The sequence below is a fragment of the Rhincodon typus genome, chromosome 19 (genome assembly GCF_021869965.1).
Source record: "Rhincodon typus isolate 14 chromosome 19, sRhiTyp1.1, whole genome shotgun sequence".
Taxonomy (NCBI): domain Eukaryota; kingdom Metazoa; phylum Chordata; class Chondrichthyes; order Orectolobiformes; family Rhincodontidae; genus Rhincodon; species Rhincodon typus.
In genome coordinates, this window is record NC_063350.1 from 38,200,550 (window position 1) to 38,228,208 (window position 27,659).

General features: G+C 40.0%; 1 long non-coding RNA gene across 3 annotated transcripts in view; it reads right to left on the bottom strand.

The window, feature by feature from the left end:
• Window positions 1-437: 437 nt before the first annotated feature.
• LOC125485523 overlaps window positions 438-27,659 on the bottom strand; it is a 50,652-nt gene continuing 23,430 nt past the window's right edge. The window contains exons 2-4 of one of the 3 annotated variants that reach the window (XR_007264228.1): window positions 14,304-14,371; window positions 11,207-11,358; window positions 438-488 (exon numbers count right to left, since the gene is read on the bottom strand). This is a non-coding gene — a long non-coding RNA (uncharacterized LOC125485523). Of the gene's footprint in view, window positions 489-3,554; window positions 3,694-11,206; window positions 11,359-14,303; window positions 14,372-27,659 lie in introns of those variants that run through there. The other 2 variants (XR_007264227.1, XR_007264226.1) reach the window with 2 other exon arrangements.

Sequence of the window (27,659 nt, forward strand, 5' to 3'; positions counted from 1 at the left end):
CATGTTACAAATATTGCATGTCTCATGTAAGTACTGAAATAACATTTTAGTATTCTATGTTTCTTTATTTGTAATTGCAACAATTTCATTGGGTTATAAAGACATTGGTTATTGTTGAGAACAAGGATTTAACATCAGAATTTCTGACTAGTGATTGGTGCTGCTCTTATGGAGAGCCGGTTAATGAAATGAAGCTATCAGGGAATTTTATGACTGGTTACCTGATTAGTTCTCACTACGTATAATCTATTGTGACCTCGTTCTTCGATATGCTGGAATCTGATTGGCAGACAGCAGTGATAACAAGGGCCCCATTTTCAGTAACTGTGGAGCTGAAGATGGACCTGAAGGTTTTGCTTCAGGCACTTCACAGGCTACCTCAGGGAATGTATGCAATGTCAATCTGCAGTGTGCAGATGCTTTAAGAATGTCACTGATTTAATTGTTTACTGGGGTGAACACATTGGTCAACTTGCTCCGGTAGAAACCTGTAAGTAAATGAAAATGCCCTGAAATTCAGTCAGATTCTACTTACTGCCAGTGTTCAAAGCATTATTGATGGCAGTCATCTAAACTCTTACTCAGAGACCCATGATATTTGTGCAATTCAAAGAGATCCACTCTATCAACCTCCAACAAGCTAGTGATCAACAATACTAGACCACACACCTGCAGTTTTATTTTCTTGCAATCTTCTGCACCTTGTTACTTGAAGACTACTTGGAAAGATGGCTTATTGGAGGCAAACATTGTACTAGCCATCGAAACAGGAAGGTGAGCCAAGGTTTGAGTCAATGTAACCATAAGGGCATCATAAAACATACCATGGCATCTTGAAACAGCATTTCTTCTGCCTGGGAAGATCAATAAACAACAACACTCATGTTTCCAAACTCGTCAACAGAATGAGTTGCACACCAGGCTTGCGTGTATGGGTTGAAATAACTGCACAGAGGCCTGTGTTCCATCACCAAGTCACACTTTACTTGTGCACAGTCCATGGGCTCTGTCCAGCCTGGAGCAGATGGACTCCAACAAGCCCAAACGCTACCTACCATGCCAGTGCCGTCATCTTGTAAAAACATCTTGAATTGAACCCACTCTGCTGGCATTACTCTGCATTACAAACCATCTAGCCAACTGAGCTAACCAACCCCTGACTTTAATGCATACTCCAGCTGATTAAACCGTCTCTGAAATTATAATTTCACTGTCTCAACTATCATGGTGTCATCCTTTTGGTCTGTTTTTAACCTTAATCTATAAAACAAAGAAGGCAAGTTTTATAAGATTATTGAATCCACTTCTAAGTATATGACGTGTAACCTATAGAATCTACCCTTGTACTCCATTTAGGTATTGCCCTACTGGAGGAGAAAGTGACATGTTGACTGCTGGACATGAGTAACAGTTTCTCTCACATTTATGCATGGGTTACGAGATAGCCTTTTTGCTGGTGTGGTCGTGTCCAGTGATCTGGTGCCTGACTAGATCTCCTTCTGTCTTATCCTCTCATTTGTGTGACTGGTGTGTTTAAAAAGGTTTACAGTGCACTAAGCAACAATTTCTTTCATGCCCCTGCAGCTAAGCAGTTCCATATTGTGCCCACTGAACATCATGAGAAAAGACTTCAGAAGTATAATGATCGCGAGAGTCTGAACACTAGAGCTATGAAAAAGGTCAAGTAGGCTCCATCTCTTGGCAGCAGACTAAGGTACTTACTTGCACCATTCAAAGAATCTCTTGCATTCAGAAGCCCATTACAGAAAAAAAAATGTAGTTATCCCACTCTTCAAGATAGGGATTGCAGAGATGTTGATAATGGATTAAAGGAACATTTGATAAACACATTGAAGAGTGGAACCTAAACAGAGGCAGGAATCAGTTGGACCGAACACTGCACATTTTGTGTAATTCCATGTTTTTTTTAACCTCCATAACAGGATATTTCAGACAAATTAAAATGACGGCAGAGATTGATCATGCTCGGAAAACAATTCCCATATAGTTTGAATCAATGGCCTCTGCACTTGAGTGGGGATGTTACCTTCTTTATGCTCTGCAATAATATTTGCATGAATATGCTTGGCCTGCTGTGTTCATCCAGCTCTACACCTTGTTATCTCAGATTTTCCAGCATCTGCAGTTCCTACTATTTCAGATTCTAAACAGTTTACTTATCTCTTCAGTATGGCTAAATTTTAGGTAAGCTTACCATAAAAAAACTTTATGTGCCATCAAAACTTCTCTTGCATTTGCTCCAATTTCTTAGAATGCTTAGCAAAAGCCCATATATACTGTTTCTGCACAGCTTACGCCAATCTCCTTTATTGTTGGTATTGATGTTATGCATTGGTTGTCAGGGAAGCCCTCCTTTCTTTCAGTTTGTGAAGTCACAATTTCACAGCTATATCATTAACTGCTGGAGTTCTTATTTACCACTGCCTCTTTGAGCTTCTCCTTTTCTCCCCAATGAATAACTCGCCTTCAAATGGAACTGTTTATGTTAAATTAGGACTGGGTACCGAACAGTTGGCTGTGAATTAAAAAATATAGATCCATCGAAAATCTGCCTCAGGAGTCTGAATGTCAATGTGTTTAAAATATTGATTCTAACCATATTATTTTACAGCAGCACAGTCCTCCTGTAAACATGTTGGTAGATTATTTTGTGATGAGTGTAAGAGCTACATGCTGTTTTCATCACAACCCGTGCACACAACTTGATGATGCTTATCCTCCCTCCTCTAAACTTTGCTACATTAGATTGCACATCCAAAGAAAACAAAAAAAAATGAAATGCCTCACGTGAAAATGTTTCCCCTTTAATAGTGCTTTTCGCCTTATATTTAATAGTTATTTTGGTCAGCTAATGAGGGATTTTGTTATTCTGAAGGCCCATGAAAAGAATACATTGCCAGTTTCCAAAAGGGACAAAATGAATTACTTTTGTTCCAAAATAATGTCTACATTGCTTTGGCTGACAGCACTACTGATTAACGTCAAAAGAATCAGTCAGTGAACATCTTGGGAGGGAAGTGATTCATTTACTTTTTTAGAAGCAGTAATCTTGCTGCTGTGTTGCTCAGTTACAGCACTTACTACAATACAATATAACCATTCTTTTCTTCCAACTGATAATTAACCAGGGTTTTGGACCATAAATCAACTTTGCTTTCCTAATGTTGCCGATACATGTTATCAAGACCAACCACACTGTCTTTTACGTGTAGTGTACCCATTTCTGTTTCTTGCTAAAGTGGCTATTGTTGAGATCGTTTTGTCATTACAAAGTAGCTGCTATAAATAAACTGCTGGTGACTATATCCGTTGAAGGCTTAGGATGCAATTGAAATATAATTGGAGCATCCGCATGAAAGGATTTTGATTTCTGTTGATGGTAGAGATACAGTGCAAATGCACCTTCAATTCTGATTTAAGAACTGACTGCCGGGTTACAAGCACTTTGCTTTGGAGTCAGGTCAGGTAGTGATGGCTGCACCAAGTCTAACCTTGCACTATTTGTGACCTTTGAATCAATAATTAGTATTTGAATTTTTTTCTAATAGAGAAACATATGAATTTATTTCATTACAATTTGTTAGAACATTCATTTTTACATTTAAGTATTTGGCTCCTTTATGAGACAGGGCAATGTTTATTTCTTGCTTTTTTTTGTACCATGTAATATGCCTAAAAAGGAAGAAAAAACAATGGATCTTTTATATATATGCAAAAACTGGCATACTCACAATCAAAACAGTGATAGATTTCAGATTTTCCACAATTTTGGATTAATCATAGGTGCATAATTGAATCCGATCTGCCACGCAACTGTAGCATAGTTACATCCTCTGTGTAAAATCATTCTGAACTCTAAAACCCTACGCTTGACAGGTACTGAATGAACACATAAGCTAGGGGAAGTGGAAATACTGTAAAGTGGAAATACAGCAACTGTTAAGGGCTTGTTCTTTTTCTCTTCTTTTGTTTTCATTTTTTTAATATCTGTGAACGTTATCACACATAACCGAATGACATTCTCACCACCAAAACACCATGACTTTTTTTTTTCAAATATTAACCACCACCAGCAATCACCCAGGCAGTAAAGGCTTTTTCATTATGTCACAGCTCGTGATCATTGTCTCCCTTTACATGATCCCAGTCCTTAACCACACAAAGAGCTCTTTAAACACGGTGGTAGAGTCCCTACCTCTAATCCAGGAGGCATGGGTTCAAGTCCTTCCTTTGCCAGAGATGTGTCATACCATGTCTGAACAGGTTGATTTGAAAATAGTTGTAACAAGCAATAAAGGGCTCTTGTAATGTCCCTAGACCAGGAGACCCAAGTTCAAGTCCCACCTGCCCCAGAGGTGTGCAGTAATGTCTTTTAACAAGCTGTTTGGAAAAAAAAACCTTATGCAAAGGCAAAGTCCATGGAATAACAAGAGACTGCAGTGATATGTCCTTACCTCTGAGCCAGGAGGTCCATGCTCATGTCCCACATGCCACAGAGGTGTGTAATAACAATGCTGAACAGATTGGTTAGGAAATGTCTACAACAAGAGACAAGGTCTTGTGGCAAATTATTGTGGCTGGGCCAGAAAGTATACATTCAGGTTCCACTTCAGGATGCAATGACCACAGGGGTTTGTCATTGCACTTCCAACTAGGTTGATGAAAGTTATCTTATAAAGAGTTGGAATATTGTAGTAAAAGTTAGGAGGTAGAGGTTTGTAAGGCTGCATTTTGTGAATATACCTACTACCTAGGAAGTGAATTGTGTCATGTTTTGTAGTTCTCCTTGGATCTATTGAACAATTAGCTGTCAAGGCCACACCTTGAGTTCTGGCACCAGTTTATCAAGAGCATCCTGAGGTTCTGAGTCATTGCTGTATCCTTCACCAGTCACTACTCTCAACTATTGCTGCTTATAGAGGAACTGCTCCACCCCACTGTCATTTTGTAATGTAAAACCCCTCAATTGATGCAGTTTACAGAGAATGTACAGCCACAGATGCTAGGAGAGGGTCTCTGGTTGAAATTATCTTCTAGAGCCAAGAGTCAATTTTATCATTCCTATGACAATGCCTTCTGAGGTCAGGTGATATGGCACAGGCTGAGAATTGAACCTATGCTTAATAATTAAACTGCCAAATCGAAACAAGAAGGTCTTGTGTGTACACAACCTTTGCTGCTTCCATCCTCTGGGATCATTTCAAGACAACCTCTTCATTCCCAAACTAAGTCTGTGGCAGGAATGGTGCTATGTTTCCCCAAAAGAAAAAATATCCAGTTTTTGCATAATGCTGGTTTTTGGACAGCTGGAGTTTAGAAACTGTGTCTGTAACATTTATTACAAAGAGGTTGTTGTCCAGATATTACTTTCAAAAAGATTATGTGGACCCATATAAATAGATCTTGAAATTTTAAACAAAGCACAAATTGCTAAAGAGAAGGCATTAGGTACTCCAGCAAAAACGTTGTACCTGCAAGGAGCAGGAGTCATACAGTTGGGAGAGGCTTCTGAGAGAAATGACGTGGTCCAGTCAATGGGTTGCATTTTGAACTGATAGGGAGAGATCTTAAGAAACTTGCACCCTCTCTCTTCCTTTGCTATGCCTCTAAGTTTGTGGGCTGAAAACCCACCAGAAGTCATTAAGTCAGTTAGGGACAGTTCCTGAAGGGGATTTTTTTGTGGTCTACCCCATCATCCAAAGCAAAGAGATGCTGACTCACTACAACTTCTAGGAAGATACTCCAGTACCAGGAACATGCGTATGTAGAATAATTTCAGAATCAGAACATCACTTGGGAAAATCTATGACTCTTTCTTTCATGAGTTTACTTATTATTCGACCAAATCAACACTTTGCAGAGTTTTGATTTTCTCATTTCTCCTCAGACTTGTGCGTGCACATGTACTCATTTTATTTTTTGCTTAATCCAAACTGTTTATGAATAATCTTTGAACCTTTGAGGAAGTTTATTTCTGGTAATAAACCAGAAATTTGATGTTGACTGAAGAAACGTGGCTGAATCGTTCTTAATGCTGAACCTGACAGTCTGAGACCTCTATAATAGGCTGTATCACAAACTTGATTACACTTAAAATTTGTTGTGAGCAGTGGGGGAGTGGAATTAGAAAAGGAAACAGTGCATCCATCCAACTTCAGTCATAATGCATTACAACAATCCATTGATACTAGTGTAATGATATTGGTAATAACTATGTTATGAATGCATGACCCATGTATTTCTCATTAATGTTGCAATTTTCCTAAAATGTTGTACATACACTTTGTTATCTTATCATATTTTAACAACTTCCTTTCAGAAGTTAAGACATATGCAACTGCTTCATGAGAAATCTGCCTCACTGTTTGGCAAAATAATATAAGATGCAGTGAGACACTCCCAGCTACAAGATGTGCCTTCCCGCTGTACTCGTCTGATTCTGCCACAAATCTCACCAGAGCCCAAAACACTCTGCTCACTCTTCCAGTTTAAATGTTAAACTATGGTCACTGATTTGTCTTATAATGCTGATTGTTGTTTCCAATCCTTTCTGGTATAAGAAGTGGGTCTTTTCTTTGTAGTAAAGAACTTATGAAATTAGTTGATACTGTATAGATTTTCTCTCTTTGAAAGTTCAAAAACAGTCCCTGGAAGAGTTTGAATCAGATGGGTCAAGCTTCAGTGTTGGCCTTCCAAGATGGTAGAATAGCACTTACTGCATCCCCTCATCAATGCAAGTATTTAGAAAGAGCCAGGAGATGGTCCTGGCATAGTGTCAACTGACCAAGGTGGACAAAGTGGGTGTGACCACTCTGTTAGAGTTCAAATGAATGATTGACAAGGTAAGCCTCCAGACTTAAGCTACACAAATGAGTGCACAGTGAGCAGTGGTAGTGGGTAGTTAACTACCACATAAGAGAGACAGAGAGACACAGAGAGAGATCAAGAGAGGGAGTGTGCAAGGCACAGACAGACAGAGAGAGGGAGGGAGAGAGATAAACACAGAGAGACTGACAGAGAGAGAACCTCCTGACCTCTCAGCAGCCACCCGGAAGAACAACATACAAAGGAGACTATTATCAGCAGCCGGTAAAAGACAACTACCTTTACCACCTCAAGCTGCAGGAACTGGCTGCATCCATGTGCCCATTCTATAAGACCATAAGAAACAGGAACAGGAATGGGCCATTCAGCTCCTCGAGTCTGCTCCACCATTCAATAAGATTATAGCTTATCCAATACTCCTCACATCCACTTTCTTGCCCCTTCCCATTAACCCTCGATTCTCCCTCTGATCAAGAATCTATTTCAACTTTAAATGTACACAAGGAATCAGCCCCTTTGGTTGTCTGTTCCAGACATAACCCTCAGAAGAAATACCCCCTCATCTCAGCCTTAATTTGGCATCCCTTAATTTTGTGACTCTGCCCTCTGGTTCTAAACTCTTTAATGAGGGGAAATGTCCTCTCAACGTTTACCCTGTCAAACCCGTTAAGAATTGTATATGTCTCAATGAGATTACCTCTCATTCTTCTAAATTCCAATGAGTAGAGACCCAAACTGTTTAACCTTTGCTGAAAAGTCAATTCCTCCATACTAGGGATCATCTTAGTGAAGCTTCTCTGAACTGCCTGTGATCAAATTATAACTTTCCTTAAATTGCCCACCAAACTGTTCACATGTAATCCAGGTACACAGTCTCACTAGCACCTTGTACAGTTGCAGCAAGACTTCCCTACAGTTGTACTCCAATACCCTTTAATTAGGCCAACATTCCATTAGACTTCCTGATTACCTGCTGCGCTTCTGTGCTGGCTTTCTGTGTTTTGTGCACAAGTATCCCCAAGTCCCTTTGTGTTGCAGATTTCTGCAGTTTTCTCTATTTAAATTGTTATGAACCAGGCCAGACCCCCTCAAAATGTTTTAAGGTAGCCTAGGCCCCAACCTTGTCTTATTTTATGGGTGTTCCAGGTGTGCTGCAACTGGTCAAATTACTTCACTTTAAGGAAAACAAAATTTATTTAAACACGAACAGTTGAAACATGAACAAAAGAAAACGGAATTTAGAGTAACTTAACTATTGGAAAACATAACTGACCCACTACAGTAGCTTAACTAATTATCTGTTCCAACATACTAACATTCCATAAACACACCCTCTTGGCAAAAAGGTAAAGTTAAACACAGATTCTTACAGGCAGGAGGAAACAACACTTGGAGAGAGATTTCAGAAAAAGTCAGAGGAATCCTTTACTGAAGATTGCAGCACTTCTGGTACTCAAAATATCTTGTAACTGTTACAGCTAAAAAAAACTCGAAAAAACCTGAACTGGGAGAACTGGCCACTCCACTTCCTTTGTTAAACTGTTACTTCCTAGACTCTTTGGTGCCTCTGCCTTTACAACTTCTTCAAAAAAAGCCAAGGACAAAATAACCTTTTTAAAGTGACAGCGTCGTCACAAAATAATACTTTGTTCTTTTATTCTGCCTTCCCAAAATGAAGAACTTCACGTTTTCTCACATTATATTCCATTTGCCAACTTTTTGCCCATTTACTTAAGCTATCACTCTCTCTCTCATCTATTTGTGTCCCCATCACAACTTGCCTTTTCATCTATTTTTGTGTCGTCTGCAAATTTCATTATAGTATTCTCGCTTCCTTCCTCCAAGTCATTTACATATATTGTAAACAGTAGCAGTCCCAGCACTGATCCCTGTGGACCACCACTTGTTACAGGTGGTAAACCTGAAAAAGAACCCCATATTCCCACTCACTGTTTCCTGCCCATTAACTAATTCTCTATCCTGCCAATATACCACCACCAACACTATGAGCTCTTATCTTTTGACTTACCCTTGTTGAAAACCGTCTGGAAATCCATTTGGTTCCCTTATAACCACTCTGGTTCAGACTCTCTAAAAACTCTATTCTCTAGGATTGATAAATAACTCTCAGCTCTCATGGGTCGTATATATTTTCTGTCTAACTAACTAATGCATCATATATAAACATCTAACTAATTACTGCATCATATCCTGATAAAATTAAACAAATTACCTGATAATTTCTTATAAAGAAGTGTCTGTTTATTTTTCGTTGACTAGCACTGAATTCCATATCTCACAATGTAGTCCAAACCGATCATTTGTGATATAATTCTGTGCCTTGCAACACACTCTCTTTGTCACAATTCTCAACAGAAACATGGACATTCAGATGAATTGTATGAAATCAGACCATCACCATGCCTTTAGATTCTTTACTATCATCATCTACATGAAATTCTTTGGCTATTCTACTTATAAATAATTACTGTCTCACAGTATAATGAATATTGATGTTTTATTAAATTTACAACATTTCCCACATATAGATACACATGACGACATCTACTCTCTGTAACATCTGTCATGACCATGGATCAGGACCCTGAAGTACCATGAACGTTTTTGACTTGTAATTCTAAAATGTGACTGGCCAAAGAAGTGTGCAAGGCTAGAATGGTTAGCTGCAGGTATCTGACCCGAGAGCCTGAATTATATTACTGTTTTGCAGGGAATGAATGTCTGTCTGAGTGTCCTCTAAACATGGCATCAGGACCGCTGATCATAAGATAACTACCTACCTGTTCTTGCCACAAGATTCATTGAGTCACTGATATATGCATGTGTTATGAACTGAGAACCATATGACAGCATAAGGAAGGAAAATCTGCCTCCACGCAGAACTAATGCTCACTTCCTCTCCCACCCGGAGATTAAACTTCATAACGGGAAGATTCTATAAATATTCCGACTGATCAAATTCCAAGGTGGAATCTACAGAATGTGATAGAAACTAGTGTGAGTGAAAGTAAACGAAGAAGTCATAATTTAAATGAACAAGGTATATAACAGGCTTGGAAATAGTAAATTCAGGCAGTTCCTTTAAATTATATGATTGAGCACACACCACAAGTTCAAACAACAAAGAGCAAGTGTAAGATTGATAATATGGTTATTTCTTTACACTGAGTGATCAGCAGTGGATATGAATTCCTGGATAAAGAATCTGAACTGAGAAATCTGGAGGCTTTAAAGAACCAATCGGATGCTCTTTATGTTAATCTGGATCAATGGGGTGAATGGTATTTCTTATCTATAATTGTGTTGTTTATGACTCAGCTGCATTATATTGCAATAACAGTGTGCTATTCAACTGAATTATAAGCTCAATTATGTAGGAATGTAATGTTTTAAAAAATGCATTGTGGATATGGGTTTTGCTGACAATGTCATTATGAATTGCACATCTTTGGTTATCCTGGAAAAGCTGGTGAACCTTCCTGAATCTCTGCTACCAGACATTCAGTATCAGAAATAGATTGAATCTGAATCTGCTGCATAATCAGATGCAGCGTGAATGAATGTTAATTTGCTCCACCATCATCTATTTTATTTCACTTTGATTTTAATAGCCAGGGCGATAATATTACTGTGGGCATCCATAAGTACAGAAATTGATTTGACAATGAGCTGGATATAGAGAAGGTTGGGAGGATGGCATGAATGTTTTTAATAAACCTGTTAATACATGTTATGAGACAAACCTAGAGCAGGTGGGATTTGAACCCAGGCCTTCTGGCCCAGAGATAGGGACTCAACCACTACCTCACAAGATCCTTAAGAGCAGTTGGCATAGGGTGACCCTTGGTGGAAGCTTTAAGAGTTAAAACAAAAATTACAAAATGTAAGCCTAATTCAGAACTACGCAGATATACAGGCGACATGAGCCATTTAGCTACTCAAGATGTCATAACCACGGTGATGTATCTAAAAGTAGAAAGTTGATAACATGACAACAATTGCTGTAAATAAGAAATTGTTGGCATTTTCAAGGGACATCGTCACTGGATATGGGCACAGCAGACACTTGATTACAATGGAATGCTTTTACCTTAACTGTGACCTTCTAATGAAACATCAATTGCACTGTAATTGTCTCGTGCTGTTTATGGCCATGTGACAAATGAAATGCTGCAAAGTGAATAAGAATGTAAAGAAAGCTTTGTTCATTGAGCAGTCTCTCTCTCTCTTTCTCAAACAGTATCCCTAATGAATATGGTAGAATGAAGCATTTGCCCTGTTTGGAACCATAAACACTTGACACTGAGATGGTATTTGAAACACTATAATAATTACTTACTTTCTTTTCTTTCCAATGTCCTTCCCATTTGATCTAATGCTAAAAGATGACTCATGGCGAGATACATGTTCATGGATTCAGGTAATTCATCTGACTGTGTGTGAAAATAGCTCAGGCTGAAAAAAGTCACCTTTTTCAATTACTGCAAATATCTGAAATGAAATGAACTGCAGCAGTTTCAATCAATTGTTAGCCAAAACCCATCCATGTTGACGGAATCCTATCAAAAGGCATGATTCACAGACATCAAGGTTCTGTTACATTTTAAATGTCACCACACATTTCCTTCTGACCCAGTGCTATGATTCACTCCTGTAAATGTGAGCTCAATTGCTGACAATTGATGCTTGAATCAACATAGTTCAGCGCATTCATAATAGTTTCAAATTTGTATCATTCTTGGTGATAGAAATTATATTCTCGCCCTTTCCCTGTTGTTGACATTTAAGATGTAATCCTGATCAAACAGAAAATAAATTAAAGTTCAATTAAAACTGAAATATTTTTCTAATATGGGAACTTAATCTTTCTTCATGCACAATGCAAATTCTGTCATTAGCAGAGGATATTGATTTACAGCCAGCAGTAATCTCTGTACCTCTCTCAATTGCTTCACACATTCTTCTAAAACAAATTATTCTTTGCAAACTATTGGCTTCTCTGCCCTCTCTATCTTGCAGTCATGATTTTCTCTATATAAATTCGGATCAACAATCTATTAGCATGCTGGAAAATAATCTGTTCCTATAGCTTTTATGTAATTGTAATTGAAAGTATAATGTAAAGTGAGTGGAAATCTGATAAAAAGTGACAAATTGATTACATGCCGGAAACACTTGGGGATAAATTTAAAGCAGCCCTCTTGTGGGGTTACTTTATTTGGCATTATCTCTGTTACAATCCTATTTATTTGAACTCCAATTTCATTTGTTCTTGTCAAATGTTTACACTTTTGACAGTTTCCGAATTATGCAATTGAGATTTTTCAGTATTATTTTGATTGTTTAAGTTTTGTTTTCTAATCAAAGAATTCATGCTCCAAGCAGAACTAATGCTATTCATATAAGGTGAGGAAAGTACTAGCTATGTAAATCCATCAATAACTTGTCAATAATTAAAATAATTTATAAATAATTTATTTGTTCTTGAAGTTTCATTCAAATTATAGACAAATAAGGAAAAGTACTATAAAACTCAGTATAAAACCAAGATACAAACCTCTTTCCATAAGTATTCATAAAAAATAGTCATACGTTCATAGATTGTAACAGATTATAAATAACATTTGAAAATCTGTTTTGGAATTCCACTGCTTAAATAATTCTATATTCATGTAGATATTGCAACATTGACGTGTAGTATGTTATTACTTAAGAAAATGTTTTTGAAATTGGAGTGAAAATAGATTTGTGTTCAGTTCTATGGAGGTGACTTGTTTTTCCAATGGTATCAATGCCTTTTTCCATGCCTTGTTCTAAACGCCCTATCATCTATATGTTCTTGTTTGCTATGATCTGCCTGTACTGTTCGTAAAACAAACATTTCACTGTACTTAGGTGAATGTGATAACAATAAATCAAATCAAAAAGTTAAACATTACAGTCCTTCTTACTAAAAAGTGGAAAAACAAAGATAAACTGTTAACAGTTCAACACCACAGTCCATAAGCACTTGGCCATGCTGGGCTCGCACTCCTCACAAAGGCTTGACCTTCCAGACTACAGCAGGGAGTGGGCAAGTGTATTTCCAGTACTGTTTGTAGGCCAGGAGGCAGTCCCTTGGTGGATGTTGCAAACCTGTTGGCAAGCCCAGTGATCAGGGCTACCTCCTATTCCAATGATACCCCAAACCTGATCTCTCTCACCCTTCCTGTGCTCAGCATCAATTCTCCCAGTAACTCCCCATCTCCCTTCCTCTTCATGCTCCCTGACTGCATCCTGGTGTTATAGGTTTATCCTTTCAACAGCTGGTGTCTTAAGGGTGCTGAGATCAAAAATAGTAGCCTTGGTAATTGTTCTGATTTGTGAAAGATGTGTTATCTCCTAGCAATCTGATATAATAAAACAGGTGAACAGCAAGGTGACCAAAGAGAGATTCTTGTAGAATCAGTGGCCAGAAAATGATAGGTCAGATTCTTTTGAGAGAGGTTGGAGAGTTCACTTTCAATTGCAAAGCCTTCAAAGTATTAATTTGAGGATTTTGTCACAAATTCAGTGCACATACTCAAACAACAGCAAAGTATGTAAAAGATACTGTTTGAAAAAATATATGGGTGGGGTAAATTGTACTATTATTGTGAAAGGCAAACTGAGCTGGAAGTAAAAGAGAATTTGGTTATGGTGGAGATAAACTGATCCAATTTACATACAGATTAGGTAGAAACTTTGTGGACAGGAGTAAAAGGCTTTATAAAGGGAATGAAACCAGTAATAGATACCTGCTAAAGATAACAATATCAAAAGGAAGAATTGAAACCAGTACAGTGTAGTCTAATAACAGAAGTAAAGATGGAAATGGATATAGATTGTAACTATGCTTTCAGTTTACCAGAGATGGAAAAATTCAAAGAGTTCATCAGCAATGTGTAATCTTGGCCTTAATATTTGGTTGTTACAGGAACAAATACTGAAGGAACACCAGCAAGTTTTAAGTATTATTTTGTTGATGTAACAACCAGGAATTATGTAGCACGTCAACCCACAGTGAGTCTCAAATACTAGGTAAGAGGTAAATTAAATGGTGGGAAAGAGTGGCAAACTGGTAAAATCATTGGTGTTGACGTCCAAGACCCAGGCTAATGTCCTGGGGAATACTGTCCCAACGTGATAGGCAGCATTTACATTCAGTGAATAAATTGGAATTTAAAAAGTTAACACCTGTAATGATAACCAGAAAACCATTGTTGATTGAGAGAGATAGTAGGAACTGCAGATGCTGGAGAATCTGAGATAACAAGGTATAGAGCTGGATGAACACAGCAGGCCAAGCAGCATCAGAGGAGCAGGAAAGCTGACGTTTCGGGCCTAGACCCTTGATTGTTGTAAAGGCTCATCGGGTTCACTAATGTCACACAATGAAATAAATCTATCATTCTTACCTGTTCGACTTACATATAATTCTAGACCACAGTGATATGTTTGTTATGTTTCAAGAAGGAGCAGGAAGCTAAAGGATTAAACAATAACAAGATCTTTGTTAAGGAGGTTTTCACTCTGTAGGCAGCAAGCTTAGGCTAAATTGTCTCCACCCAAAATGGCCAATGTTATCATCTTCACATAACATGTTTATATCTTAAAGTGACAGTTCACCATACCTAGCAAATATATAACAGTTGTCTCTTAACTGCCCTCTGAAATGGCCTAGCAAGCCTCTTATTTCAAGGGCAGTTAGGGATGGGTAAAAATTCTGGCCTTGCCAATGACAGCAACATTATAGAGTCCAGTTTTTAATTTGGGAGTTAATGTCTTGAATTATTGCTACAGAAAGTTAATGAGAAAAATCCATTTCTAGCAATAAATAAAAATCTCATTCTTGCAACTTAATAACTGCCGGATCTAAATTTATAGGATTTTTAAAATTAAAAATTAATACAAAATTCTAAGTTAGAGAAAAGTTACAGAAAACATGGTCAAAAATCAACGTCCAACACCAGAATCTCCACATCATTACAGAAAAACTGCGTTTTGCTTAATTAGAAAGATCTGACTACTTAATTTCAGCTCTAAATTTTCCTATTTTCTGTCATCTATATTGCTTGATGTGAATTATTGGATTTTTAAAAATTACTTAATTTAATTGCTTAATTATTACTAGGAGTGGACTACATGGGAGTAATTTTGAGGAAATTACTTGCTGACAGTTCCTGTGTGGAATTGAGCAAGTACTACACATCATTTTCAGCCATCAGTCTAAACTTTTACACAACAATATTTCCAAAGTGTATTCCTGGAAGGGGTAGAACGTTTGTGGTGGAATGAAATTGTAAAACAATTACATTATAGAATCCCAACTGTGCAGAAAAGGGTGATTTGGAACAATGAGATAACAAGGTGTAGAGCTGGATGAAGACAGCAGGCCAAGCAGCATCAGAAGAGCAGGGAGGCTGACGTTTCGGATCTGGACCCTTCTTCAGAAATGGGGGAGGAGAAGGGGACTCTGAAATAAATAGAGAGGGGGGGGGAGGTGGATGGTAGATGGATAAAGGAGCAGATAGTTGGAGAGGAGACAGACAGGTCAAAGAGGCGGGGATGGAACCAGTAAAGGTGAGTGTAGGTGGGGAGTTAGGGTGGGGATAGGTCAGTTCAGGGAGGACGGACAGGTTAAGGAGGCAGGATGAGGCTGGTAGGTAGGAGGCGGGGGTGGGGCTTGAGGGGGGAGGAGTTGATAGGTGGGAGGAAGGACGGACAGGTTAGGGAGACAGGGACAAGCTGGGCTGGTTTTGGGATGTGGTTGGGGGAGGGGAGATTTTGAAGCTTGTGAAATCCACATTGATACCATTGGGCTGCAGAGTTCCCAAGCGAAATATGAGGTGCTGTTCCTGCAACCTTCGGGTGGCATTGTTGTGGCACTGGAGGAGGCTCAGGATGGACACGTCGTCTGCAGAATGGGAGGGGCAGTTGAAATGGTTTGCAACTGGGCGGTGCAGTCGTTTATCGCGAACCGAGCATAGGTGTTCCACAAAGCGGTCTCCAAGCCTCCGCTTAGTTTCTCCGATGTAGAGGAGGCCACATCGGGAACAGCGGATACAGTATACCACATTAGCAGATGTGCAGGTGAACATCTGTTTGATGTGGAAGGTCTTCATGGGGCCTGGGATGGGGATGAGGGGGAAGGTGTAGGGGCAGGTGTGGCACTTCCTGCGGTTGCAGGGAAAAGTGCCGGGTGTGGTGGGGCTGGGGGGTAGTGTGGAGCGGACAAGGGAGTCAGGGAGAGAGTGGACCACAAAGGCATATAAGGGTGGGGAGGGAAAAATGTCTTTGGTAGTGGGGTCAGATTGTAGATGGCGGAAGTGGTGGAGGATGATGCGTTGGATCCGGAGGTTGGTGGGGTGGTACGTAAGGACAAGGGGGATTCTGTTTTGGTTGTTATTGTGGGGAGGGGGTGTGAGGGATGAGTTGCGGGAAAGGCTAGAGACATCGTTGAGGGCGTTTTCGATCACTGTGGAGGGGAAGTTGCGGTCCTTGAAAAACGAGGCTATCTGGGATGTCCGGGAGTGGAATGCCTCACCTCGGGAGCAGATGCGGCGGAGGTGAAGGAATTAGGAATAGGGGATGGCATTTTTGCAGGAAGGTGGGTAAGAGGATGTGTATTCCAGGTAGCTGTGGGAGTCGATAGGCTTGAAATGGATAGCAGTTTCCAGGTGGTTGCCAGAGATGGAAACAGAGAGGTAACAGAGATGGTCCAGGTGAATTTAAGGTTGGGGTGGAAGGTGTTAGTGAAGTGGATGAACTGTTCGAGCTCCTCGTGGGAGCACGAGGCGCCGCCGATACAGTCATTGATGTAACGGAGGAAGAGGTGGGGGATAGGGCCAGTGTAGCTTCGGAAGAGGGATTGTTCCACATATCCTACGAAGAGGCAGGCATAGCTTGGGCTAAAGCGTACAATTCGCGTCAAGGACCCATCGCACTTGGTCAGTATGGGGGATCGAACCCACGACCTTTGCGTTATTAGCACCAGGCTCTAACCATCTGAGCTAATGGATGTGGAAGACCATGCCTCCCCCCCACAACCCAACATTTATCATGACCAATCCACCTAACCTGCACTTCCGTGGACACTATGGGCAATTTTAGCATGGCCAATCCATCCAACCTGCAAATCTTTAGACTGTGGGAGGAAACCAGAGCACCCAGTGGAAACCCATACAAATGCAGGGAGAACATGCAAACTCCACACAGACAGTTGCCCGAGGCTGGAATCAAACCTGGGTCCCTGGTAGTGGGGGGCAGCAATGCTAACCACTGAGCCACCATGCCATCCTTATTATGCCCATGGGCTTCACATAGACTTGGCTTACTTTTGTTTAACAACAAAGAGAACTTTTACATATTTTTGAGTAAGGGAATTGTCAAAGTAATCCACTCCTAAGGCAGACTTTGTCTTAAACAACAGCTAACTTATGAACTGTTTTCTGTTTGCTCTGATACAGCAGTTTTGATTTTTATAGTAAATTTTCTACTTAAATTACAGTCAATCATTATTCCATTCATCGATCTCTTTTTATGGTTGCAGGGCAGGAACTGCCAATATAGATGATAGAGTATGACGTACTTTATTTCATTACACAAGGATTTTCATTTAATATGTCTGGATGAAGACCGACAATCAATTTTTTACATTTCATGTTGGACAAGCTCATGATGAAACAACTTTTATAGATCCAAACCCATGATAATTTTATCCTGTTTTTATATTGGTGGTATCTAGTTACATGATAAATTGTCACAAATAGGTGCTATTAGAAAAATCACAACAGCAGTTGTAAAGCAGAAAATGGATGAGATGAATAATCTCAATGTAACCAAAGTAAACTTTTTTTTCCCTAAAGGTACAATAACATCATCTACCTAAGCATCACTAGCAGTTCCAAACTTCAGTCAAGCATTTTCCTGATCATTGAAGAAAAAGATAGTGGTGGTATATGGGACAAGTGGAAATATTCCTGCTTGTATTATTTGAAAAGCAAACGATTTTATACACTTGATGTCCACTTCAAAGACAAATCACATACAAGAAAAGCAAAATCCAGGAGCAAATGTATTTCTGTTAATAGTGCATCTAATTCTATCAGTATATCCTACCCCTTACAATTTCACATAATAAAAATATATTACTGACAAGCTACTCATATAGTCACTATGGTTTCACTTTCAGTGATTGTGTGTAAATGGGAAGATGTTTTCTTTAACTGAATGAAATCCTCCGACAACTTTTTCCAATTTATTGACATCATCTAGGCACTTTGTCTGTATTAATATCCTGAAAAATCCAAAATAATTTTCCAGATTTTCTTTTGCTGACGAGCTAACAGAGTTTGGTATATTCCTCAATGATTTGAGGAACAAATTTAGCCGCTATAAGGCTTACCAGGATTCATATACATACATACGTACAAGAATCACAACATGGAATAACTGGTGGATTGATTTTTATGAACTGATGCAGTCACATGATAATTTGGTTCACACTTAAATGAATAATTTCAGGTCCAGTCATTAAGTTTGCATGATCTGCTGACTTATGACATTTAATATTGTACTGATGGAGCATCAAAGCAATGCTTGTTTCTGAAGCTATGCTACTACTAAGAAATTTACTCCCTCCTTTGAACCGCATGCAATCCTAAGGGCTTGGTTCACAATCAGTTTACAAAGTAAAATTCCTGCCATACAAGTACTTGTGGAACCTGGTAACACTTTATATGTCATCATTACTGCCTCTTTCAGAATTTGTGAATTAATTTACAGTGACTGTGTTAACATACTGAAGCGTATGCCACAGACTTGTTTACACTGCCTTCCATTACATGAGACAACACCATACCTATCCCCTGTGAAGAGACATTACTTGCTAATGAGATAGCAAGAACTGCAGATGCTGGAGGCAGAGACAACACAGTGTGGAGCTGGAGGAACACAGCAGGCCAGGCAGCATCAGAGGAGCAGGAAAGTTGACGTTTTGGGTCAGGACTTTTCTTCAGAAATGGGGAGAGGGAAGGCAACTGGGAAATAAATAGAGAGGAGAGGTGGGGCTGGGGAAGGTAGGTGGGATGGTGATAGGTGAATGAAGGTAGGGAGTGGTGGGGATTGGTCAGTGGGATGGGTGGGGTAAATAGGTGGGAGAGAAGATGGACAGGTTGTGTTAGGTCAAGGAGGCTGGGCAAGAGGGAGAATTGAACATGGGATGAGGCCAGGGATGGGGAGATTTAAAAACTGGTGAATACCATGTTTAGGCCCTAGGGCTATAGGCTCCTGAGGCAGAATATGAGGTGTTGCTCCTCTAGTTTGCGTATGGTGTCATTATGGTACTGGAGGAGGCCCTTATTAGGATCTCACTGGTTCAAAATATCATCACTAGTCAGTACTTTTTTCACTTTTTTCAAATGCTTTTTGACATTCCACAGATCACACTCAACCTAGCCCATGATTGAACAGTTGATGGAGGGAATGTATTAACTGAGTTAAGGATAAAACTAGAATAATTCCCAACAATCCCCAGAAATTTTCTAAGTTCTTCTTTGTTCTCTAGCTCTTAGCTTCAAAATCACGTCAACCCTCTTTTATATTGATTTAATACCTTCACTATCTATTTGGTCATCCTGTTACACTACATTTGACATCATGCAATACCACTTATATGTTTGGAATCATACATTTGAATGTCTTTGCATTGGCTAAATTAGAAAACAAATCTTCACTTGGTAGACAGTGGGAAGTGATCATTCTTGATTGTTTTATTTACTGCTTGCCTAGGAAGGATGTTATTAAACTGGAAAGGGTGCAAAAAAGATTTACAAGGATATTACTGAGGCTGGAAGTTTTTAGTTATAGAGGCTGAATAGACTGGGACTTTCTTTTCCTGGAGTGTAGGCGGCTGAGGGGTGACTTCATAGAGGTTTGTAAAATCATAAGGGGAATGGATAAATTAAACAGCCAAGGTCTTTTCCCCAGGTTAGGGGAGTTCAGAACTTGAGGGCATAGGTTTGAGGTGAGAGGAGAAAAATTTTAAAGGGATCTGAGGGGCATCTTTTTCACACAGAGGAAGGTGCATATATGCAATGAGCTGTCAGAGGAAGTGGGAGAAGGCATTTGGGCAGTTACATGGATTGGAAAGATTCAAAGGGATATGGGCCAAATGCAGGCAAATGGGACTAGTTCATTTCAGGAAACCTGGTTGGCATGGACGAGTGGGGCCAAAGGGTCTGTTTCCATGCTCTATGACTCTATGACTCCATGAATGCTTTTTATACTACCGCAATGTGCACAGTGCATTCAATTCTCTTCACTTTCTTAATTGCCCCTGATCAATCTAATATATTTAGCTGTTAATTAGTTCTTTTAACTGTGCATAATAGATTGGACTAGCCGTATAAGATGTTAGCTGCACATTATACTTTATCTTGACTTCAGGCTTGTGGTGGCTGATTTTATCAATTGGTTCTCCCTGCTCAAAGAATACTTTGCATTCTCCTAGCACTTCTGCATTCTCAGCCATTTTCTTACTGACTCCGACTGTAAATAACAAGGCCTTGTTAACTATGTCTTCTTAAGTGACACCTGACATGAGCTGTAAGTACTTTTCCATACATTTGTCTTTCCCAGCCTGTTAATCTGCCGATTTTTAAAATATTTCTCTTTCCCACTGGAGATATTAACTTTACTTGTAGAACCTCCAATGTCTGTTCACTATCTGGTTGAAGGTCAACTCAGGACTGCTTTTCTAGATCACTGGCACTCAATGCAATATTTGAAGATGAATACTCCAACTCCAGGAAGCTACTTGCTTCTGTGTCTCTTACCAGGGCTGAAATGCTTTTACCATTGACTGTAAATTCTGCCTTCTTGACTCTTCAAGCAACTGACTGTCTTTATGATCAGCCTTCCTAAAGATTGTCTTAAAAATCTTGATATATCCACTGCTGCCAGCAATGTAGGAGGCAACTAAATGGAAATTTCTCTGTTTGCCAGCATGTTGTATGAGCAATCAATAACACTGCTTATGATTTTGTATGAACACTCTTGTGCTATTGCTCGCTAAAAGGTAGATTTTCTGTCAGTATCCTCTTTCCGGAATGGGATCTGTGAGATTTGTTTGATCTCAATGGTAGAGGAAAACCAATTGTTAGCTTATTGAGAAAAGTTCTTCTCTTAATCAAGAACTAAACTATCACATGATGTCAAATGGTACTGGTTATATTAAAATAATGTACGTTGTTACAGAGACTATGAGGGAGATCCAGATGTTAAATCTCATTCCTCCAAGATCCTAAACTGTAGTCCCAACAAGCCCATATGACATCACCTTGATGGGTGGAGCTAAAGGCATTCCTCAACATTAATCCTTTCAGACCCCTACACCCTTATACAATATCTTGTACCTTCTAAATTAACAAATACAGTTGCAGCCCTGTTAATGAGGAAGATAACTTGTGAAATTTTGACATTCCTCTCTATTGTGGATTCTGGAAAATAATTTTCAGCCCTATTACGATTATATTCCATCGATCATGGGCTTTTTTCTCTTGATCAGTGAGTAAAACCCGAATTTCCTGCTCTATGGCATCAAATTCCATTTCCGTGTTTATTTTATGACCATTTGAGGATTTTCAGAATCCTGAACTGGCTTTAGATTTACTATAAGCTGGAACATGTTTCATCCTGGAGTTCATGTCTAATGAAAATGATTCATTTTCTCGCAACAAAGCACTTTGACTGGAAGTAGGCACATTCATACTGTCAGTGGCTACCATGGCAACGATAGCACCTAATTCCTGACTGAGTCTGTGAACCTGGCTGTCATGGTCTGGATCTTGCTATAATACAGTGGGCTTCATCTGTTGGCTCAGAAACTCTCTTGAAAATTGGAATGAACTCTTTGTGCCATCCCCCTGACATCACAGGCTTCCTTTCACATCAACTAATTGCCTTAGGTTCAAAAGCTTGAACGTGACCTGGCAGCTCATTAGGCCTCTTATAAAAGGTATCTCTAATGTTGATACTTTTAAGTTTGTGTCATGTCTATGGTTACAAGAGAGTTTGTTTAACAGGATTGGCACTGTGGCTCAGTGGTTAGCACTGATGCCTCATGGTGCCAGGTACATGGGTTTGATTCCAGCCTCAAGTGACTCTCTGTGTGGAGTTTGCACATTCTCCCTGTGTCTGTGTGGGTTTCCTCTGGGTGCTCAGGTTTCCTCCCACAGTCCAAAGATGTGCAGGTTAGGTGGATTGGCCATGCTAAATTACCCATAGTGACCAGGGATGTGCAATTAGGTGGATTAGCCATTGGAAATGCAGGGTTACAGGAATAGGATAAGGGGGGATAGGTCTGGGTGGGATGCTCTTTGGAGGGTTAGTGTGGATTCAATGGGCCGAATAGCCTGCTTCCACATCATAGGGATTCTATGATAATACCATAATCTATCTCAGTTTCACTTAATAACATCTTTCTTTCAACTCCCAGTGCAATTTCTTTCTTGGTCATGCATTAGAGGAGTTCAGAATCTGATTAAATTCAGAATAATCCATAGTACTAGGGGTTCATGGAAACCATTTTGTTTGATGTTTAAAAGTCTGTAGTCCCATCTAGCAAGGACAACATTTATTTTTATCCTCATCTCCTGTTTTCCCTGGTTTTCAGTCAGACATGTAATCTTGCTCACAACAGCATGTACCCAAATGGCTTCCATGCCATTTTTTTATGTACTGCATTGACTCATTGTGTCCCTGAACACAACGTACAATGGAGCAATCTTTCAAGTCGATCTAACTGCCACAAAATTAATCACAGGAGTGCCAAAATGTGTCAGAGTGTTCCTTAATTTTTCAAATGCTATTTAAAAGAAGATTCCTTCCCCCTACCTCACCAACATCACCCTGTTTTTGTTTTTGACAAAAAAAAACACATGGATTCACAGTCATCAGCCATTATCTGTCTAACGTTATTTACACCTCTCCAACAGAGGTGAGCAGAGGGCAATGTAACAGAATATTCAGATCTCGCAATGTGCTACACATGTTGTCATCGCTTATTTTGCCAGTCACTTTAAATTAGTCCCGTCTGATCCTTGATTCTTCCACCAACTAGAACCATTTCTCTCTTCGTTCTCAATCAAGCCCTCTCAAGATCTGATTGTGCAGTTTATTTTCAATTTCCTTTCCTTGTTTTTCCTTTCAAAGTACATCATTTCACATTCCTCTGCATTAGATTTTCACACATTATGGCCATTCAATACAAATAAGTTTCAAATTATACATCAGGCTAAACATTTTGGGAATTCATTAACTCACAACTTACAAACAAAAAAGCTGTACATTTGCATTTTGCTGTGAATAATCTAGTTTTATACACTCTGTGAATTCCACATTAGAGGATTCAAAATTCACAACATATTGGGTGGAATTTTCCCAGCCACTGAATGACATGGGTATTTGTAAATCAATTGGGAAAATAGGCTGAGATCGACAGAACTGAGATTCTTGAAGTTGAGAGAAAAAATTCCATTTCTGTAACCAAGTGTTGAACAACCAGATGAGAATCTCACTGGTGAGTAGCGAGAGCTGCTTCCTTGCATTAGCATGTCATTAGCACCTGAAAAGGTGAAAGTCAGAGTGGGTACCTAGCCACTCCAACTTGGACAACAGTCACAACACCTCAGAGCACACTCCATTGGCAGTGACCATCTCCAACTGATGGTCCAAAAAGGTTGGCATCAGACACGTACCAGTCTCACTGCACCCTGATTCACTTAAAATACAGTTCTACTCCTTAGTGCTGCAGTTTGGAACACATTGGCATCTCTCATTGCAATGTTGATGCCAGGGCACTTCACATGCAGCAACAGGCACCAAACTCCTGGACTGGACCATGGTAATTTTCAGGGTTCCTTGTTTGGTTTGTTAGTCCTCACTCACTTTATGCCTGCTTAATGCTCTGCCCTGTCTTTTTGAGCTGAAAGGCTTATAATGCTTGTGTGCTGTCTAGTCTTGCTTTGCTGTTTAGCACAGACACAAAGCCAGGCAAGCTTTACAATAAATACTACAGTGATCAGTCAAGGGTGTAGACTGGTAGCTGTATTGTGTTGTACTATGTCAATCTCACACCTGCACCATGTGTGAGCACATTACGCAGCAAACACGCTGCATACATATACAAAATGACTATGCCTCGAGTCTAAGGGGAGTAGTCCTCAGTCAAGTCAAGAATACAGCATTCTGTCAGGCGGTCCCAGCACAGTAATTCAAGAGAGTGTTTCTTATTAGAGCAGGTTCTTAAACATGATCAGCTGGCCACTGGTCAAGGTCAAGGTCAGGGGGTCCGTATCATACAATATTCTAAAGGGGCATGGTCAGCTTGTCCTTAAAGTCGCAGCAAATCAGTTGGGGAGTTGCACAGAAATCAGTCAGGGGTTTGGTCTGTCATCAGTCAGAGCTGTCCATCCAAGTTGGTCACAGTGTCCTGGGCATCTGGCCACTAAAAGTCAAGGGGGATTGACAGTATCCACTGCTATGGGAGGCAAACTGGCAAGCTCAATTTTGGGAACTGCAGGCAGCAAGGCAAAGAATTGTGAAGGGGTGTGAAGGAGTGGCAACTCAGTATGTGGAGGGAGGCAGTAAAGCATTGGGCAGAAAGGGGTAATGTGGCAGGGGTGAGTCATCAACATTCAGCACTACCCTGCTTTCAAAGTGGGGGCAGGACACTGCTATGTCTGGCAAGGTGGCTGTATACTTGGGGTTCATGGGGTAAAGTGGAAAGATGAACAGTTAAATAAACAGGTTGGGTGAGAATGTGGAAAAGATTAAAGCTGATGGAGTTGACAGGGAGGAGAATGTCTAAGGGTCTATGAAGATTTGGGTGTGACCTAAACTGAACCGCTGACTCTGTGATTCAATGTGCAAAGTGCGATTTCTGTTTCCTTCAATAGTCATCAAATTGCAATTGTGTAATGGAGATGAAAATTGCTGCCACCACACACACAGTGGGCGGAGTAAATATTTGTTTCTGTGAGGGAAGGGCTCCACATTTGTGTGATATGTGACCCTTCAAAAGACAATAGCTTAAACAGATACGCCAACTGTATAGGGTAAAGACACCTATATGATCACTAAATGCTGTACATGAGCCATACGCAGTGACCTGCTGTGTGAAGTCCAAATCCTGGCTACGAGCACACTCGACCAGCATCAGGAATCAATCTCACTAATGACTGTAATACATAAGCAATGTGTTGTGGCCTAGAAATATTCACCCAAATTGCCAATGTACCTTCCAAGATCCCATTTGTACACATAGTGCAGGAAGTGCTCATTTCACATCTTGGACACGAACACGATGTGCAATGCTAAGGATGGCTAGATTCTGTACCTTCATTGTTGTAATTGCAGTGAAATTACACAGACATGGGAGCAGCAGACCTACACAGCTGATGATGAAAAATGAATATGTATTTACAAAGATGAGAATGTAATTATAATGAATATCACCATGCCAGCTATGTGCCCTTAGAAGATCTTCTTCCTTTCCCTCCCAGTACATCTTGGTACAGTCCTGGGCTCTGCAGCTGGAGTGGAGGGAGCCTACATTGGTCCTGCTATTTTGGTCAGGTTAACCCAGAATCTTTTGTGTCTAGAGGGCAAAGACATGCTGAGTGTGTCTTGTTCAGCGGCAGATGTGCCCTCCTTAGCTGGAACTCCCACAGGGCTGAGGGGGCAGGCACCCCTGGGGTGTCCAAAGAGGAGATTGCTGGGATACCTCTATTTAATTCCTTCTTTCGTTGGCTGCTTACTGGCATTAACCTGTCTTCTTGTGAGGAAAGCACAGTGAGGTGAGGGTTCCTCATGCCGCTGGAGCTGAGTTACAGTGGTCAGAGTGATGAAGTGCTGGTCTGTGTGTCTATCCAGCAGACTCTGAGGGTGCTTGTACCCGGCTTTCCATGGTAGCTGCTAACTTCTCCTTGTGGGCAGCCAGACACTTGAATATCAGAGGCAGCAGGGTAAAAACAGAATTGATGCAGTCCTCCAAACTTGAAGTCGGTATGTCTAATGCCTCTAAAGCCTGCTGATCCAAGGTCTGTAGGAGCAGTTGTACAAATTTATTAATTGCTGACCTATGGCATCCTCTCCTGCCTGGGACAGAGCAAGTACCTGGTCTCTGGCAGTCCTCCAAGTGTCAGTGACCTGGGATGTTTCTTCTCAACCAGCTGTAGAGACGTGGCAGTGATGTGCTCAATAACATATGTTCTTGAACTCAATCTAGCTACTGAGATTCATCAGTATCTGAGCCGGTCGATAATGCAAGAGGCAGCCTGTCTGTGCAACCTCTGAGGGATCTGTGTGTTCTTCCTCAGAGATGGGGGAGGTAGTGTATTTTGGGGTTGCTCTCTTGATGGTGAAAACTGTGCAGCTTCTCTGGAAGTTACCACTGGTTTGTGAGAAATACAGAGCAACAGATTCACTTCCAAAATGTCTTTGATTTATTAACTAAAAAGTCACAATTCACAGCAACTGCTGCAGGAGAGGTAACTGGTTTTCTTCAAGTTTAAGCTGAGGTCATACTGCAGAGAGTAGGCAGCTTCTGCTGGAGAGAACAACAGCATTTCCTTTTATCTTTCTCTCTCTCTCTGCCTGCGTCTCTGTAACTTGTTTTCTGTTCCAACCTGCTCAGTCAGTTGGGAACCAATCAGCCTCAGTTGGAAACAACTGCTTGGCTGTTGATTGTCTGCACATTGCAGGGAACCCATAGCCATAAAATAGGGTTCATAAAAGGTATTGAATTCCTTGCTGTGAAATTATGCAGCCATCCTGGTAAAATCACAGTGTGTAAAAAGTTCTTTGTTGTTGTTATACAGAAAAGAAAATTCAGTTATTACAGTGTGTGAATATACCTGCAAGACTCAGAAAAACACATGTAAAACTCCCAAAAAGATAACAACTTAAAAAAAAGCAATGTATGATTAAGAAACAGCCTTGAAATACAACACCTCTGATCAAATCTAATGTTTTATGATTAATAAATTAAAATATTTCCTTTTTTATTTTGTATTATAAGATTTTATGATCACTGTCTTAGCATCATAATATACAATTAATTCATTCCTTTGAGAAGATTGGAATGAAAGGCCTCATCCGTGACATACAGGTCATGATTACAGTGGGAAAGAAAGTGTAGTTAAATTCAACTTTCTATCAGGAATCAACACATCTGGTTTACATTCTGCATAAACAGTAAGCAATTCAACCTATGTTTCAAGGTAGTCAGAAGGACATTGCAATTATGAAAAGTCAGAACTGGTAATTGTTATAAGGGTGGTTGCTTGATTACAAAGTGATTCAATGTAATAGGAAATAAATGCCACTCATATGTCAAGAGGTAGCAACCTTAAAATATTCAGCTCACTGCAACTGCTTCTCTTTGACTACGAATTCCAGTTTGAGTGCAGCATGACGTCAATGTGGATTTGTTTTTGAACCTCCTGGAAAAGCTCAAGCATGGAATAGTGTGCTAATGCCATGATCACTGCAGTAGGATTTCAACACCAATGACAAAAAAGAGCTTCTATCAAAGTCAGAGATAGTAGGAACTGCAGATGCTGGAGAATCCGAGACAACAAGGTGCAGGGCTGGATGAACACAGCAGGCCAAGCAGCATCATAGGAGCAGAGAGGCTGACGTTTCGGGCCTAGACCCTTCATCAGAAAAGGGGGAGGGGAAGGGGGTTTTGAAATAAATAGGGAGAGAGT